This window comes from Rana temporaria, chromosome 6 (genome assembly GCF_905171775.1).
Source record: "Rana temporaria chromosome 6, aRanTem1.1, whole genome shotgun sequence".
Taxonomy (NCBI): Eukaryota; Metazoa; Chordata; class Amphibia; order Anura; family Ranidae; genus Rana; species Rana temporaria.
The window spans coordinates 199806915-199823697 of NC_053494.1; the positions used below are offsets into that span (position 1 = coordinate 199806915).

At 46.2% G+C, this 16783-nt stretch overlaps 1 pseudogene; it reads right to left on the reverse strand.

The window, feature by feature from the left end:
• The window catches only part of LOC120944450, a 222268-nt pseudogene that overhangs the window by 97854 nt on the left and 107631 nt on the right, over nucleotides 1-16783 (reverse strand).

A 16783-nucleotide genomic window follows, 5' to 3' on the forward strand; every position in this document is an offset into this window, starting at 1 on the left:
ACACTCGCTCTCTCTCTCTCTCTAGCTCACACTCGCTCTCTCTCTAGCTCACACTCGCTCTCTCTCTAGCTCACACTCGCTCTCTCTCTAGCTCACACTCGCTCTCTCTCTAGCTCGCTCTCTCTCTAGCTCGCTCTCTCTCTAGCTCGCTCTCTCTCTAGCTCTCTCTCTCTCTAGCTCTCTCTCTCTCTAGCTCTCTCTCTCTCTAGCTCTCTCTCTCTCTAGCTCTCTCTCTCTCTAGCTCTCTCTCTCTCTAGCTCTCTCTCTCTCTCTAGCTCGCTCTCTCTCTCTAGCTCGCTCTCTCTCTCTCTAGCTCTCTCTCTCTCTAGCTCTCTCTCTCTCTAGCTCTCTCTCTCTCTCTCTAGCTCTCTCTCTCTCTAGCTCTCTCTCTCTCTAGCTCTCTCTCTCTCTCTAGCTCTCTCTCTCTCTCTCTCTCATATATATATATATATATATCTCTATCTATATACCTCTCTCTCTCACACTCTCTCTAGCTCTCTCTCTCTGAGAGAGAGATATAGATAGATAGAGATAGATAGAGATAGATAGATAGAGAGATAGATAGAGAGATAGAGAGATAGAGAGATAGAGAGATAGAGATAGATAGAGAGATAGAGAGATAGATAGATAGATAGATATAGAGATATATAGATATAGAGAGAGAGAGATTCTCTCTCTCTCTCTCTCTCTCTCTCTCTCTCTCCCCATCTCTCCATCTCTTCATATTTACACATACACGCATATTCACAGCATATATCTGTAAAGTTTCTTTGTAGCCGTTTTACAGGGTTTTGCAGAACTGTGGAGTCTGTGAATTCTAATTATAGGTGAAGGAGTATCAGTGTGTTCACACCTCTGAGTACTGGGAGTGCGATACATCAAAAACAAAAAAAAAATACTTCCTGCACCTGCTGCAGTTTCCTTCCAAAACACTCTGTATATGTGTTCAATCTTTTGTGCAATTTGTCTTAAAGTGACACTAAACAATATCTTTATTCCCCCCCCCCCCCCCAAAAAAAATCATACACATCCACTACCTAATGGCCCTCCAATCTATTTTTCATTAAATTGTTTTTCTGCCTCCTTGTAATGTTCTCTGTGAGCTCCTGATCCTCTCCTTTTCCCACACACTTCCTTTGTTTGGATCAATTAAGTTGTGGCCCTGTGGATCTAGGCAGAGTCCTGGACTAGGTTGTGCTGCCCACCCCTCCCCAGACTTTCCATGAGCAAGACTGATGTAAGGGGTACTCCAATGGTGGCAACTAGGGTTGTCCCGATACCACTTTTTTAAGACCGAGTACAAGTACCGATACTTTTTTTCCAAGTACTCACCGATACCGATTACTGATACTTTTTTGGCACGGATTAAGCATTATTGATAGGTGGCACACACTGATGGCTGGGCACCGATAGGTGGCACTGACTGTCTGGCACTGAGTGATGAGCACTGATAGGTGGCATGCACTGATGGCTGGCAGTGGCACTGGCTGGATGGGCACTGGCTGGATGGCACCAACAGATGTCACTGATTGATGGCTAGCACTTACGGCCACGAGAGTATATATTTTCTGCTGCCTCTGCGACACCCATCTTGGTACACCCTGCACTCGGCCTCAATAAAGCAGCAGCGGACATCTTGTTACACCCAGTCCGAACTACATGGGCTGGGTGTAACAAGATGTCCGCTGCTGGCATACTGTGGCCAAGTGCAGGGTGTACCAAGATGGGTGTCGGGATTTTCAAGCACCGACTAACGGCAACACGGAGCGTCACTTCCGTTACCGAATGTGGCGGCTCCGGTCGCGGATGGATGATGCGGCTGCCCCTTACAAGCTTACCCGCCTGAGGACTTGCTCACCGCTCCACTCTGCTCTCTGCCCTCTGCTCGGCTGACTCCGCCCGCTGACTTCCTCTCACCCATTCCAGGTATCGGCAAAGGCATCCGGAGCATTTGTGCGAGTACAAGTACTCACGCAAATGCTCGGTATCGGGACAACCCTAGTGGCAACTGATGTAAGGGGGCACTCTAATGGGGACATTTGAGGTCAGGGGACACTGTGATGGGGCAGTTGATGTGGGGGAGCTCTGATGGGGACATTTGATGTAAAGGGAAACTTTGATGGGGGCAATTGATTTAATGGGACATTATGATGAGGACAACTAATGCAAGGATGACTAATGGGGATTGGGCCTTAAACAGAAAGGGGTGTGACCTTGACAGGAAGGGGTGGGTCATTATTAAATTAGGGGGTGCACAAGTTTAGTCAGGCCTAGGGCAGCACAGAACCTAAATACCCTACTGCATACAGGGATATACAATATACCGTATTTATCGGCGTATATCGCGCACTTTTTTCCCCTTAAAATAAGGGGGAAATCGTGGGTGCGCGATATACGCCGATAGCCGCTTCCCGCGCTCAGTTTGAGAATACTCAGTCCGGCGTCCGTCTGCGGCCTCGGTGGTGTCCTCCCGGCTTCTCCAGCGCGCGCCTCAAGTCAAGTCCCCACTTCCCACGCTCAGTTCGAACGCCTCCGCCGACATATACCGAGTGCAGTACACTCGGGTACATTCGGCTAGGCTCGGCTTCGCTCGTGCTCACGCATAAACGTCACAGAGCGTGAGCGCGAGCGAAGCCGAGCCTTGCCGAATGTACCCGAGTGTACTGCACTCGGTATATGTCGGCGGAGGCGTTCGAACTGAGCGCGGGGACTCGACTTGAGGCGCGCGCTGGAGAAGCCGGGAGGACACCACCGAGGCTGCAGACGGACGCCGGACCGGACGATGGACGCTGGGAAGACACCAAAACTGTAAGTAATAAAATCATATAACATTTTTTTTTACAGGAATTTCGGGGGCAACTTTAGGGGTGTGCGGTATACGCGGGAGCGCGCTTTACCGCGATAAATACGGTAATACTGACATACAATCACACACAAAGGTTGGACTTGTGTCTTTTTTCAACCTCACCTACTATGTAACTATACAACAGAGGAGAGATAGATAAGAGAGAGACCTATATTATACCAACAGACAGGTAGAAAGAAATAGAGGGACAGACAGGCAGATAAACGAATAGACAGACGACAGATATTAGATAGATCGATAGATAAATAGATGGAAAAATAGCTGGGGTGGGGAGTGATTATACAGATATCCATCTATAATATAAAGAGAGATGCACAGACTGGCTGAAAACAGATCCAAGGGAGATATCCGATCCTTCATAGACCGAGAGATAACAGACAGACTTGGATCTTTACCGGCTTTAGTGGTAATCTGGGCTCCCCCGGCCGTCATGAATTCCAGATTCCCGATCTGCAGAGTCCCAGATAAGAGTTTCCACACCTCCCTGATCTCTTCATCAGAGAAATCCATCACCTGCATGGCGGTCTGACCGGAGAAAAAGCAATATTAGGGGAAATGGACAGCGCGATCAGCACACAGACATGATACACTAAACCCTGGTTAGGTCAACATGCCATATAGATCAATAAATATCTTGTATATTTTCTCCTTTTACTGGGACAGCCAGCGACTCCTGCTTGATCCAACATCCAGTGCAGCTATAGCGCCAAACAGATGATTGCTGTACTTCAACCATAAGGCAGCAAAAATTATTAGCCAGATTCAGAGAGGTTTACGCCGGCGTATCAGTAGATACGCCGTCGTAACTCTGAATCTGCGCCGTCTTACATTTAAGTGTATTCTCAAATTGAGATACACTTAAAATGTAGCCCAGATACGACGGCCTGCGCCGTCGTATCTTAGCTGTCTAGTTCTGCCGGCCGCTAGGGTCGTGAACGCTGATTCACGCCTAGAATGCGTAAATCAGCGAGATACGCCTATTCACGAACGTACGCTTGCCCTTTGCAGTAAAGATACGCCATTTACATAAGGCGTTTTCAGGCGTAAAGTTAGTCGAACAAAAAGCTGGCCTAGCCAATGTTAAGTATGGACGTCTTTCCCGCGTCTAATTTTTAAAATTTTACGTCGTTTGCGTAAGTCATTCGTGAATGGGTCTGGACGCAATTTACATTCACGTCGAAACCAATAAGTCCTTGCGGCGTATTTTGGAGCAATGTACACTGGGATATGTCCACGGACGGCGTATGCGCCGTTCGTTAAAAACGTCAATCACGTCGGGTCATGGTTTATTTACATAAAACACGCCCACCTCCTCACAATTTGAATTAGGCGCGCTTACGCCGGCCCATTTACGATACGCCGCCGTAACTTTGGAGGCAAGTGCTTTGTGAATACAGCACTTGCCTCTCTGACTTACGGCGGCGTAGCGTAAATACGATACGCTGTGCCTGCCCAACGTTAGGCTCACATACCTGAATCTAGCTATGTATCTGCAAATTATCCAGTCTTAAAGTAGAACTATTGGCACTTTTTTTATAACCACTGCATACCTCCCAACTTTTTGAGATGGGAACGAGGGACACCTATTAGCAAAAGTATGTAAGCATAGGACACACACCCTGCCACGCTCCATTAATTGCTCAAGGACCGCCGCACGCAGATATACGTCTGCAGAATGGCACGGCTGGGCACAATGGCATACATGTATGTCTTCTTTAAGAGCCCAACCGTGGGTCGCGCAGCGTGCCGCTGGCAGCGCGCTCGCGACCCGGTCCAAATCTCAGTGACCATCCCCGCGGGAACCGCGGACCCGATCGCCGCTGGTGTCCCGCGATTGGGTCACAGAGAGGAAGAACGGGGAGAGGTAAGTGTAAACAAACCTTTCCCCATGCTTCCTAGTGAGACTGACACTGATCCTCTGTTCCCTGTCATAGGGAACGACGATCAGTGACGTCACACGCTAAGCCACGCCCCCCCCCCCCCACAGTAAGAAACAAATCAGGGCACACTTAACTTAACTGCACTTATCCTTGCAACTTCCAGAAGGATCCCACAGGTATGGCACATGCATAAATTAATTGGGCAAAGCTGCACCAATAGAACGACGTAAAAATTGTCATACCTGGAATTTCTCTTTAATGCAAACAGAATAAAAATAAAATAAAAATTTCATGTTTTTTAGATGGACCAGAATGTCCAAGGCTGTTAGGTCCCTTTCACACTGGGGCTCGATGTGCGGTGGCGGTATTGCGCTGCTATTTTTAGCGGCGCTATACTGTCAGAATTGCGGTGGAATTCGGCCGCTAGCGGTTCGGTATTAACCCCCGCTAGCGGCCGAAAAAGGGTCAATACCGCCGGCAATGCGCCTCTGCAGAGGCGCATTACCGGCGGTATTACTGCGGTGCCCATTGCTTTCAATGGGAAGGAGCTGAGAAAAAGCGGTTCACCGCTCCTCTCACCGCTCCAAAGATGCTGCTGGCAGGACTTTTGGAGCGATCTCGCCAGCGCATCGCCTCAGTGTGAAAGCCCTCGGGCCCTCAGGCTTTCACATTGAGACCAGGGGTCAAGTCCTGGGGAAAAAAGTGTGGGAACTCCCACCCAAGATCCACTCCCCCACCAAAAAAAAATACAAATAAATTATACCCTCATGTGCATAATTACTAAAACGCATGTTTTTTTTACGAAACGCCGCCGCAAATTACGGAGCAAATGCTTCGTGAATGAAGCGTAGCTCCAGTAATTTACGGAGGCGTAGCGTAAAAACGGTACGCCGCGCCGCCGTACCAGTGCGCGCCCCTACCTGAATCTACCCCATTGACACTAAATAGTGCTCACCAGGGCTCAAGTCCTGGGGAAAAAAGTGTGGGAACTCCCACCCAAGATCCACTCCCCCACCAAAAAAAATAAAAAATTATACGCCCATATGCATAATTACTAAACCGCAAGTTCTTTCTAAATCCTGCGATAACTCGCGGCAGATCTCCGCAAAGTCTCCTGGGAACAATGACAAAAGCTCCCAGGAGACATTGAGGCATCGAGGAAGTGACGGAATACCCACACACTACATGATGAATCCATATACGGGAAGCGGCCAGTAACATAAAGGATTACTAAGGTTCGCCTGCCCCTGACAGTGACTCGAGCTGGGCATCGCCGCTTAGTGAAGGATTGGCTCGGGCGGCTCGGCTGCTCTAGTCCTGCAAAGGGAACTGCGTTCCTGCTGTGAAAAAAGTGCAGGAACTCCATTCCCACGCGTTCCCGCAGGACTTGAGCCCTTATTGAGACTGCAGGGAAGGAGTTTTTCATAGGGTATTTAGGCGCTATTTTCAGCGCTAAACCGCCTGAAAAACTCAGTGTGAAAGGGGCCCAATTCATAGGGTTTAAAAAAAAAAAAAAAAAATCTGAAAGGTCTGCAGGAAGCAGATCTTGTCAGAAAATCAGATAGACTCACCACAACGTTCTCGTACATTTCCTTATCGTTGAGGCCTTCCACTGTCACGCAGCCCGAGTTACAGAGATACTGATAAGAATGAGGATCCGAGAGCGAGAGAGCTTCTGCAAAAAAATCATAAGATGTATTTTTTTATTTTTTTAAACACATTTAAAGCTGATTTTTTATTTATTTTTGCATGTTCACATTGTTCCAGCTTGGATTAATATAAAGTACACTGTACACATATTCCATACCTGACCGATCCCTGTAGAAGCAGAGAATCACTGTAGTAGCTGGCGCTACAATGACCCACAAAGGTCACTGTAGTTCCGGCGGCTACTACAGTCATTGTCATCCTACAGCTATGCAGTATGTGTACTTACATGTAACAATGTAACCAAGCAAGAGAAAAAGAAAATACCTGGAGCTTCAATTAAAGCTGAAAGTCTGCACTTCAAATTCATTTGGATCATTTTGTTTTAATTTTATTCTGGTGGCATACAGAGCCAAAAGTATGAAAATTGTGCCCGTGTTCAAATATATATGAAGCCAACTGTATTTAGGATCGAAGGGCCAGATTCACGAAGAATTGCGGCGGCATAACGTATCGTAGATACGTTACACCGCCGCAAGTTTTCATCGCAAGTGCCTGATTCACCAAGCACTTGCGTGAAAACTTACGCTGGCGGCCTCCGGCGTAAGCCCGCGTAATTCAAAGGGGCGTGTGCCATTTAAATTAGGCGCGCTCCCGCGCCGGACGTACTGCGCATGCTCTATTTTTAATTTCCCGTCGTGCTTTGCGCGAAGTGACTTCATTTTTTCGAACGGCGACGACGTGCGTAGCGTACATTCGTATTCCCGGACGTTTTACGCAAGAAGAAAAAAAAATTAAATTTCGACGCGGGAACGACGGCCATACTTTATACAGCACATACGTGTGGTGTCTAAAGTTAGGGCACCTAAAACGACGACTAACTTTGCGACGGGAAACTAGACTAGCAGCGACGTAGCGAACGCGAAAAACTGTCGTGGATCGCCGTAACTACTAATTTGCATACCCGACGCTGGTTTACGACGCAAACTCCCCCCAGCGGCGGCCGCGGTATTGCATCATAAGATCCGACAGTGCAAAACAATTACACCTGTCGGATCTTAGGGATATCTATGCGTAACTGATTCTATGAATCAGTCGCATAGTTAGGAAGACCCTAAAACAGAGATACGACGGCGTATCTCGGCTGTGAATCTGGTCCTAAAATTCCAAAGTAGGTTTTAAAAAATAAAATAAAATGGAAAGCCAACACGTTTCAGTGGCTCAAGCACTTCATCAGGGCTCAATTATTGCACGATTATAAAAATGTCTGGACACATCTAAATTGTAATAATAGTCATATGAATGGAAACTGAAATTCTGCTACTAGTAGTTTTTGCAGCATGGAGCCGTCATTGTATGTACAGTGGAACCTTGGATTACCAGCATAATCCGTTCGAGGAGAATGCTTGTAATCCAAAGCACTCGCATATCAAAGCAAGTTTCCCCCATAGAAGTCAATGGAAACGAAAACAAATTTGTTCCACATCGAATTTTCATGGCATGCAATACCACATGTGGCCAGAGGTAGAGGGGTGTCGGAGAGACTCGGAAATACTCCGGGACCATTCGGCTGCACCAAATACCTGGAAAGACTCGGAAACACTCGGGAACAGTGGGGTAGATTCACGTACCTTTTACGGCGGCGTATCTCCAGATACGCCGCCGTAATTTGAAATCCGCGCCCGCGTATCGTTACTCCGATTCTCAAAGGCAGATACACTAAAAAAATAGGCTTCCTCCGCTGACGTAACTTGAATGCGGCGGCGTAGAATTGTGTGCAATATTACGTTGGCCGCTAGGGGCGCTTCCGTTGTTTTCGGCGTAGAATATGCAATATACCTAGATACGCCGATTCACAAACGTATGTGCGCCCGGCGGTAGTTTTTTACGTCGTTTGCGTAAAGGCTTTTTCTGCGTAAGGTTGCTGCTGCTATTAGGAGGCGCAGCCAATGTTAAGTATGGACGTCGTTCCCGCTTCGAAATTTGAATTATTTACGTCGTTTGCGCAAGTCGTTCGCGAATAGGGCTGGACGTAATTTACGTTCACGTCGAAACCAATACGTCGTTGCGCCGTACTTGGAAGCAATGCACACTGGGATTTGTACACGGACAGCGCATGTGCCGTCCGTACAAAACGTCAATCACGTCAGGTCATCATACATTTACATATAACACGCCCCCCCTTCCACATTTGAATTACGCGCGCTTACGCCGGCCCCATTTACGCTACGCCGCAACTTACGGAGCAAGTGCTTTGTGAATACTGCACTTGCTCCTGCAAGTTATGGCGGCGTAGCGTAAATACGATACGCTGCGCCGCCGTAAGAAGAAGCGCACGTACCTGAATCTACCCCAGAGTATTACCGTGCATTTCCAAACGGCTCCGGCGCCTCCACACCTTTGGCCAAATGCGGTACTGCACACCACAGAGGTTTGAATCCTACTTGGTTTGCGAGACACTCGCAAACCAAATCAGGATTTAAAAAAATACAGTGTTCATATTGGGAAACGCTTGTTAACCGCGTTACTCGCAATCCAAGGTTCCACTATACTTAGATAATCTATAAAACGACACTTGGATCACTCACCTCGGTCGTCCTTATTTGCACCGGCGAGCAGAGCGTAGAATATGTGATAGCTTCTCTCTCCGGGACTTTGCCGCGTTACCCTGGTCTATGGAGTGAAATAGGACAGAGATCCGCCATGGTTATATCTGCCCTGCTGGAAGGGGACAGGAAACCCCAGAGACCAAGGAAAGAACCCCAACAGACACATATGATGTACGGAGAAACCAAACTTACCTTTTCCAACAAATCTGGTTGACCATCCGTTAAGGAAACAAATAAAAGCTTAAAGTGGATCTTTAGTGCAACTGAGCACCACCAACCATCAACACGATTTAATGCATTTTTAATATTCAAAGCAATCCCCCCCCCATCTATTCACGTCTCTATGCTTTATTTTGTTGAGAAATCACTTTGAAAAACAACCACCTAGCATGAGCAAATGATTAATGTAGCATTTACTTCCTAGAATCCATCTGCCCTTAGCGTAGATGCATGCAGCAGGGTGTGCTTAGCTGAGAAAAACAGCTAAATTACTATCTGTATATACTGTTTACACAGTGCTCTGCATTTGCTCGAAGGCAAATCACATTTTTATGTCTGTGTTCGGAGTTTTATGGTGTACGGGATTGCCAAAATGAAGCTGCCAGCAACAGGAAGAATAAAAAGGTTCATCTGATTGTCGCCAACAAAGCTGTGAGCAGCGCCCAGCAGGACAGCCAATACCCCGCTGCCATTTAGAAGGATACAGTCCACCACGCGCCCACCCTGGATGTGTCCTTGCTGGGAGAAGTGAAGTTGGATGAACTTCCCGAAGCGGCTGGAGTTGTTGTTATAAACAGTCTTGGCATTGCCGAAAGCTTCCAGGATCGGGCTGTGAAGGGAAAAAAAATGATGACACTGCAATTTAAACAGAACAAAGAATGTGAAGAATACACAGTTCATTCTAGACCATAGACAAATAAAATAAGATAATAAAAATAAAATCAACTACACCCCTAACCTAACCCATTATCCTTCCCAAAGAGACACTAAAATCTGGTTTAATAAAAAATAAAAAAAAATAAAAAAATCTTTCATTCTACTTTACTCACCCGATGACCAAGCAAACTAGGGAAGGCAAAACATCAGTATCACTCTGAACCGTGCAAGTGGCAACTTAAATCTTTTTAGTAGGAACACAGAGAACACTGTCTTAAAATTAAAACATCAGGGGTTTGTTTAGACCCTTGATATTTCACCAAAGCCCCATAACTGGGCTACTAATAAAATTGTAAAAAAAAAAAAAAATTGTAAAAATAATAATAATAAAATAAATAAAAAAATTGTAAAAAATAAATAAAAATCTGCTAACACTGTCCAGTGCCCTAGTGACACCATCTACTGTCCTGTTGACACCAATCTTTGCTCTACTGACACCGCCACACTCCTCTGCTCATATACACACACGTGTATGTGCTCCCAGGGTGCACACCCTGAGGCCTAGTACACACGAGAGCATTTATCCGCGGATACGGTCCACCGGACCGTTTCCGCGGATAAATCCTCTCGAGGATTTGGATCCGATGGAGTGTACTCACCATCGGATCGAAATCCGCGCCGAAATCCCCTCGCGATGACGTGTCGCGCAGTGATGATGACGCGGCGACATGCGCGACGCTGTCATATAAGGAATTCTACGCATGCGTCGAATCATTACGACGCATGCGGGGGATCCCTTCGGACGGATTGATCCGGTGAGTCTGTACAGACCAGCGGATCAATCCGTTGGGATGGATTCAAGCGGATAGATTTGAAAGCATGTCTTCAAATTTTTATCCGCTTGAAATCCATCCCAGGGGATAAAAATCAGCGGAAACAGATCCGCTGGATTGTACACACCAGGGGATCTATCCGCTGGAGCCGGTCCGCGGATCAATTGCAGCAGGTGGATCCTCTCGTGTGTACGGGGCCTTAGGCTTCATTCACACTTGGCGGACTCCGTCGCTACGGAGTCCGCCTGCTCCCGTCGGCTCAGCGGGAGATCAGTCCGCAGATCTCCGCTGAGCCGACGATGACAAGCTCCTCTCTGCTCACTGAGCGGGGAGGGGCTTGTCGGGCACCGCTGTGTCCCTATGGAGCGATCTGATGAAAACGGACAGCATGTCTGTTTTCATCAGATCTCACCCGATCCGATCCGCATGGACGGATGGGGACGTGGCCCCCATACGTCTGTTTTTAGCGGATCGGGTCGGATGTCAGCGGACATGTCTCCGCTGACATCCGACGCTCCATAGCGATGCATGGAGCGGCCGTTCAGGTCCGCCGACAGACGGACCCGAACGGCCAAGTGTGAATGAAGCCTAATGCAGAAGGCTGCACACACCAATGGCTGGCAGGGTTTTCTGCATCTAGTGTGTGATTGGCTAGTATGGTTTTCTATTGCTAGATTTTGATTGGCTTGTATAGTTTTCTGTAGCTAGATTTTGATTGGCTTGTATCGTTTTCTACAGCTAGATTTTGATTGGCTTGTATAGTATTCTACAGCTAGATTTTGATTGGCTTGTATAGTATTCTACAGCTAGATTTTGATTGGCTTGTATAGTATTCTACAGCTAGATTTTGATTGGCTTTCTGAATCTTACATATTGTGCTAGGATATAGTAGACTATATATACATACATATATATACATTTCCTCTATGGACATGAACCGTCATCACCATCTTATAAAAATAGCCCTCTATTCTATACATTGCGGACTCACGCAGTGTAAATGAGTCGTGTACCACGCAGAGAATGTTTGTATATATGTCACATCACCAAGTAATATCCAGCAAGATAATGGACAGCCCTGTACAATGATTGCATGCTGGACTGACTGCCAGGGAATTCTATGTAGGAATTCTCACAGGTCATTAAAGACCATTACACAACCACAATGTAGACAAATCCTATATACACATAGGTCATGGTATACACACTCTTCCAGAGTTATTTGACATAAAAGCACATGTCCCTTCCTATAGACCTAGGCTAATCTTCCGCTTCCTGCCCACTAATCACTATTGTATACATTGAGACATGCAAACCGCCAACGTCATTCTTCTAGTCTCTGCAACTTGCCTTCATCTATGTTTTGCATAACGATAATCTGCAAATTTTAACCTGCGCTAGAATTAAAGGCTGCTTTGAAAAAAAACATATCACTCATTATTATTATTTTTTATTTTATTTTTTTAGCCAAGGATGAACCAATATCCTTATTTGATAAGTCGCAGTCAAATCAGGTATCAGTTTCTATTGTTCTGGTCTAAACCAGGGGTGACCCCGAGGGCCACACACTGGCCAGCAATGATGAAGCACATCTATACTATGTAGTTGATGAACGGCTATTGGGCCTCAAGATCTAGACCACATATATATATATATATATATATACACACACACACACACATACATATACAGTATATATACACACACACACACACACACACACATACATATACAGTATATATACACACACACACACACACACACACACACTGTACAAATGTTTTTCGGAAGGATCAGCATCCCCCTCACAGGGGTCATTTCCACACTATTTTCAACTAGACAGTTTACACCCCACAGGATAATTTGTTGTCCAGCTTGGGTTGTGCAGTTCTTGGACTGTTTTGTCAAAGACTAGTTTATTGGCCAGGGTCCTACTGTCCTTTACCTTGGGTATCAATCTGGTTAGAGTGCCGTTTTTTAGGCCATAGAGACCCAAGAATGCCCCTGCATGTCCATACACAAGCTGCCTCTGCAATGAGTGTCTCAGCAGGCGAGTACTGATGGATTGTAAACTCCCATATGTGGGCAAAACCCACCCGTCTCCTCTGCTTGGATGCCAGTTCATTCTGACTGCTCAGGCACCCTTTCACTAAGCACGGTCTACTTCCATATGTAAACAGGACCTCTGTCAATATAATAATTTAATTTTTTATTATATATATATATATATATATATATATATATATATATATATATATATAGACAGGCCTCAAGTGTTACTCGCCACCAGTTGCCTCACCTAGCCCATACACTGCCCCGCCCCTAATTCCACCCCTAAAAACGCCCTTGTAGATTATCTCTTGGAATGACACTGTTAAATGTTTTATGCCGAATCAAGTTACACAATTAAATATTACCAACAACAACTTTAACAAAATGGGACAGTGCACTGAGGCAGACCAGAGGGACAGGGCACTGGGGCAAACCAGAGGGACAGGGCACTGGGGCAAACCAGAGGGACATGGCACTGGGGAAAACCAGAGGGACATGGCACTGGGGAAAACCAGAGGGACATGGCACTGGGGAAAACCAGAGGGACATGGCACTGGGGCAAACCAGAGGGACATGGACTTTTTTACTTCTGCAAATATTGCTCTCCCTCTTCTTATGTACAAGTCTCCCTCCTCCTCCTCCTCCTCCTCTGCCTTCTCTCTAGAACCAGGTCTTTTCCCCCATTCTCTTGCTGTCTCTTCTGCAACCCCCATCCATCCTCCTCTCTCTCTCCCTCTCCTATTCTACCCACTCTCATAATCAGGAGCCCCTGTGTGCGGCTCCACACTTGCATGTTCCCACTTCCCCCTTTCATTGTCGGGCAGTGAGGAGAGGAGCTGCAGCACAGCGGGAGGGAGTACAATCCAGTACCAAGATTCACACACCTGCATAGCCATTGACACCACAACACAGCGCACACTGACACTGCACAGCATACTGCCGCTCTCTTGTCAGGGCAACTCTTGGTGAGCGCCGTGCTGCACTGCCTACCTGGGACACCCAGAGTGGGGATAATCGCAGTCCTCCAGCTCACTTGTTCCTTCCTGCTCTCTGCTCTCCAGCTACATTGGTCAGGTTGGGAAGCCAGGCTCAGAGAGGTCATACTGTTAGGTCCCATGGCTTAACGAGAATTGTAAGGAGAGCACCTGTGTACTGCTCTGCATGTGTGCGGCTCACCCGACTACTTTTCCTGGGCACGCACCTTTCCTCTTCGGCCGCCAATCGCAGCGTGGCTCGAAGTGTAGGCACAGATTGGACTGTTGGTCATGCAGAACTGTTATCACTCGCCCCCAGCTTAAATCCACTCGCCAAATGCTAGCAGGCGAGTGGAAATTTTGAGGGCTGTGTATATATATATATATATATATATATATATATATATATATATATATATATATATATATACATACACACACATACATACACACACACACACACACACACACACACACACAGTAAAACCTTGGATTGCGAGCATTATTTGTTTCAGAAACATGCTTGTAATCCAAAGCACTTGTATATCAAAGCAACTTTTCCAATAAAAAATAATGGAAACTCAAATAATTTGTTCCACAACCATTTATTCATAAGTCCTTCAGTTTATAGTCCATATCAAAAGATTATAGCAGTGTGATAGGTTGTGTAATAATAAAATGTCCATCCACACATGGAAGCCTCCACAAGGGGATTAGAAGAAAAATACAGCAGGAGCTCCAGAGGATAAAAGAGAAGGTGACAGCGACAAGGCAAGGGGAACATGTGCAACACAGCTGGACTGAACAGAAACCAACAATTTGGTATAATTCTCTGAGATAAAACTACAGTTTAGTTAACAAAAATGTACAAAAAAGCGCCTACTCAACAGGAGCAGGGCGCTGCACAAGGTTTTACTGTGTGTGTGTATATATATATATATATATATATATATATATATATATATATATATATATATATATATATATATATATATATATATATATATATACACACACATACACACACACACACACACACACATATACACACACACAATCTGTTATTTGTGGAGGGCTCCCCTCTTGGTTAAAGTCTATAGGACAGGCCTGGTAGGATTGGTTTAGGGCTTTTTCTAGCACTCTGCATGTGCCCTGCAACCATGTGCAATGCACATGGGTATGGCATGCTAGTGCAGGGTTCAAGGGGCTAAAGCAGTCAGTGAGGAGGTGATACAACTCCTCCTCACCACCTGTCAAATGCGCTCTGAGGGGCCAACTTACTGTCCTTCACACTTTAAGGCAATCGTGTGCTTTGGAAGTAAACAGGACCCCCCCCCCAACTTTGGTAACAGGGGGAAGAATACCGTCTGGTTTTTAGTATTAGGGAGAGGAAGAGGTCCTATCTTTGGTGCCAGTGGTAGGAATTATGCCCCATTGTTGGCATCACTGGGAGAAATAATGTCTCCTATCAGGGGGAAAAATATTGCCCCAAGGGCCGGATAAAGCCAACTAAAACGGACAACATCCAGTTTCGGGGCTGCAGTTTGGAAGCCACTGAGTTAAAGCAGGGGTTCCGAGGCCAACCATTTTTTTCTTTCTTTTTGAGCATTCTATGGGGTATTACAAAGCAAAGCTGTACTCCCTTGTTTGGTTTCTGCAAATACAGCCTGTTCGTTTTCGTGGCAAAGATGAACTTTTACTTTCCGTTTCAGGGAATTTCCATTTTGCTTGTGGGCATTGTGAAGCCCACACGCAATCATTTCCTGGAAGCGGTGAATGCTGATCTCCCAGCATTTACAGCTAGTTCTCGCGCCTGCGCAGTGTTTATGGCGAGAAGGGCAGTAAACTTACTGGCTGCCATTACAACGGGTGGCGTCATTTAAAGTACATGCCCCGTTGTGATGGTATGCAAGATTTTGCTGAATGGCGTTCCGCATTGTGTCCTGGAAAAAATTACTCTGTGCTCCCAGAAGACCTTGCGGTGAGATCCCAGTAAACACTGCGGCACCGGGGAACAAACTGGAGACGCCTACTAGAAAGATGGGAAGTCCAACTTTACCCATCTATTTTAAGGTATTAAAATGAACATAAAAAAATAAATAAAAAAAATCAGTAGGCAATTCAATATATATATGTGGCGTGATAAGGATAACACAATGTTGGAATTTGGGTGAACCTCCGCTTTAAAGTAACACAAAACCTGGAGTTAGGCTTTAGGCCACCAACAAACCAGCCCGTCATCCCAATGCAACATGAATAACCGGTTGGAGATATTGAAGCTCAATCCTAGTTGCTTCCTCTGGCCCAGCCTGCATCTATCCTCAGAGTCTAAGAAACGTATTAAAAAGCCAATCTTTCCATTTTCAAAGCATGTGATTGTGAAAACGATCACTGTAGCAAACAAGGTAATCAAAGAAATGTGACCAACATGCCAGACAGTCTTTCTTTGATTCTTTTAGACACCAATTACAAGATCAAAAATTGAAAGAAAAAAAAAATTAAAATAAAAGCTCGCTGCCGGGTATATCTGACCTGCTTTCCATGAGGGCTTTTTCCACGGTCGTCTGGTTTCCGCCTCCCGCGCAGTTCTGGCTCATGGAGGAGAGAAATTTCATCAGCAGCTTTGTGCTCTCCGTTTTGCCAGCCCCGCTCTCTCCACTGCAAGAAGACAAGGCAAGAGTTTACCGACCAGATCTACAGTATATGTTGGTGCTTGATCTCAGTCCGCCCAGCAACTGCGGGGGGCCCAGACTGGTAAGTGGGGACAGATCTGTACAACAATTAGGACACTAAAACTACTGTATATCAAGTACTACAAATTTTACGTTTTGAAAATGTGGGACAGGGGCGGACTGACCATTGAGTCACTCGGGCACTGCCCGAGGGCCCCATGCCACTAGGGGGCCCCCATATGTTTTTTTTACATCTGTCCCTGATATGTCCAAAACCGACAAGCTTTTGATGCGACAATCCTGAGATTTTAGCTGCCCCGCCTCTGCACTGCCTCCTGGCGTGGTGGCCATCTGTAAGCCCAGGGGCCCCATAA